Source organism: Seriola lalandi, unplaced genomic scaffold (genome assembly GCF_002814215.2).
Source record: "Seriola lalandi dorsalis isolate HSWRI2012SDOR001 ecotype SW California unplaced genomic scaffold, Sedor1 jcf7180002054943, whole genome shotgun sequence".
Lineage (NCBI taxonomy): Eukaryota > Metazoa > Chordata > Actinopteri > Carangiformes > Carangidae > Seriola > Seriola lalandi.
The window spans coordinates 229,774-232,318 of record NW_019525494.1 but is presented as its reverse complement, the minus strand read 5'-3'; the positions used below and the strand labels follow the sequence as shown (position 1 = coordinate 232,318).

Here is a 2,545-nt window from a genome sequence, read left to right as displayed (position 1 = left end):
CTCACAAGATGACTTACACATCACGCAGACCAAAGCTGGTGGTGGAAATGGGTCTTAAGACCTACTGGAGATGTCAGGGATTGAACTCCTTCCAACATGCAAACCATTCACTCTACTGTTGAAAACACTGAACTACAAACAGCACATGAAAACTAGCACCCGTTGTTGGCAGGATTCGAACCTGCGCGGGGAGACCCCAATGGATTTCTAGTCCATCGCCTTAACCACTCGGCCACAACAACTGTACACAGTCCCTCAGTCTCAGTTCTCAAAGAGCAGTTCTGAAGCTCAGAGTGAGCTGCTCCACCGTATCGCAGTATCTGACTCTGCCCTTAATTCCCAGCTAATTCAAAAATGGTCAAAGAGAAGGGGCATGTGTTGAGCTGAGACTTCAGTCAATATTGTACTGTATAGGGGACAGAACTAAGACTGACTGGGAACACGCCTCAAAGTCTTTGATAATGGACCTTGGGGTTGGGTCCATGAATGGGTGTGAAGACCCCCTGAACCTGCAAAGCATCCACTCTACCATTTTAAACACTGAACTACAAACAGCACATGAAAACTAGCACCCGTTGTTGGCAGGATTCGAACCTGCGCGGGGAGACCCCAATGGATTTCTAGTCCATCGCCTTAACCACTCGGCCACAACAACTGTACACAGTGTCTGTTTGTGTGTCCGGCTGCAGTAGTCACAGAGGAACACACTTCTGAAAGGAAATCCAGGAGTTAGACAGAAAAACTGCGATGGCCGGGAATCGAACCCGGGTTAACTGCTTGGAAGGCAGCTATGCTCACCACTATACCACCATCGCTTTGAAGACAGGGAATTTTCATGGAATTTTTCTGGTGAGTCAGCACTTTACATCATTGGAGGAATTTGACATTAAAATTGTGAAGTAGCAGTTGAGCTGTACCATGGTGCATCAAAGCTACAGAGTGACTGAGTTAAACAGTGTTGAGTGTCACTTTTGTGTATATCAGGGCGGCTCCAGAAAACCTGAGTTCCATAAACTCTGTCAGTGTGAGGTTGATGATTTTTATTATTCATTTAACTGCCACATGTTTTACACGTGACTGTCGTTTGTCAATACAAAGTCATGTGGAGTGTGGAAGAACTTCAGATCATCTTTGCATTTTATTGTGATCACAGTCTTATTTCATAAAAATGCTTGTGAGAGCTCACATGTAGCTTTGACTTGCAACTGAATCTTTAGACCCCGTTGTAAGATTACCATTACCATATTACCATTCATCCAAGAAACAGAGAGATACCATTTTTCATCCACACAGCGTAGAGCTAGTTAAAGTCTCTTGCTTTTGTGAAACTTCCATCGCACAATTGTTTTTTTTCATTCCACTGTCAGCAGGATTTGAGCCCGAACAAGAAGACTCCAACAGACGTGTTATCTTCATTGTTCAAGTAAATCCAATGGTTATTACATTCAACATAAAGATTTTGGAGATGCCGGGGGTTGAACCCGGGGCCTCATACATGCAAAGCATGCGCTCTACCACTGAGCTACATCCCCTGTTTGTACTATAGACATGTTCTTAACACTTTACAGGTGTGAAGCTGAGATCAACATGAAGACAGATGTTGAAGATGTGTGAGAGTCGACCCATGAACTGATGAAATAATGTAGTTCATGGTAGAGTGCTGGAAGTTTACAAGCTCCTCATGTTAAGTTAGTGTTCTACACCTGGTATATTGACCTGCCATACCTGGAGTTTATTCAACACAGACAGGAGGAAGCAACATAATGTAACGTTAAATGTCCCAGTGACCGAAGCCGGTTTACTGCCTGTTCGTTTACGTTTCTTTGAAAACCTGACGCTCACTGCTATGCCGTAGATTGTAAGTGAAACGTTTATATTTGATTCCTAACAACTCATTGTTTCATGAAGTAACCTGCCTCTGACGTCATTGAACTGGGTTGTTAGCATCACCTTTACTTTGGCATATAAAGCAGGTGGTGATGTGTTTGACACCTTAGCTGCAACAGGTTTTACAGACAGGTGAGCCTTGGTCTTGCATAAGGTCTTTAAGGTATTCAGGTATTTAACCTCTTGTGGGCGTTCACAAGGCTGATGATTTCACTGGTTCCCTTTTGTGCTCCAAGTGCCAACGACAGTCATGCAACGACAGCCTTGTGAACGCCCACAAGAGGTTAAATACCTGGGTCTCCACACCAGAAAGTAGGACCAGTCCCAGCCTGGTCAGATGCGTACATGAACTGATGAAGCCTCTTGGATGAGAGGTGAAACGTCTTCCCAGACAAATAATCAAGTCCAGTTGTTTTTTCGATTTAAAAACTCCTTTAGGATACGATGACCTGGACAAATGAGAATATTCACAGGCCCATGTGCCTAATGTCACAATTCAATGATCTTTGGGTAATTCCTTCAGGCAAAGTCTGCACAAAAGTGGACTTATGGAAAGTGTGAATAAAGGGCTCAAAGTTTCTGCTTGAGGATCCTCAGTGGTTCAACAGTGGGACAGAACTAAGACCTCATGGACTGACCGGGAACACGCCTCAAAGTC

The 2,545-nt window shown here is 44.0% G+C and overlaps 4 non-coding genes across 4 annotated transcripts; all 4 read right to left on the bottom strand.

Annotated features, from left to right (window-relative positions):
* Positions 1–160: 160 nt before the first annotated feature.
* trnas-aga (transfer RNA serine (anticodon AGA)) lies at positions 161–242 on the bottom strand. The gene has a single exon. It is a non-coding gene; the product is annotated as a tRNA-Ser (tRNA).
* Positions 243–573: 331 nt separating this feature from the next.
* trnas-aga (transfer RNA serine (anticodon AGA)) lies at positions 574–655 on the bottom strand. The gene has a single exon. It is a non-coding gene; the product is annotated as a tRNA-Ser (tRNA).
* Positions 656–743: 88 nt separating this feature from the next.
* trnag-ucc (transfer RNA glycine (anticodon UCC)) lies at positions 744–815 on the bottom strand. Its single transcript has one exon. It is a non-coding gene; the product is annotated as a tRNA-Gly (tRNA).
* A 645-nt stretch (positions 816–1,460) lies between these two features.
* On the bottom strand, positions 1,461–1,532 carry trnaa-ugc (transfer RNA alanine (anticodon UGC)). The gene has a single exon. It is a non-coding gene; the product is annotated as a tRNA-Ala (tRNA).
* Between the last annotated feature and the right edge of the window lie 1,013 nt (positions 1,533–2,545).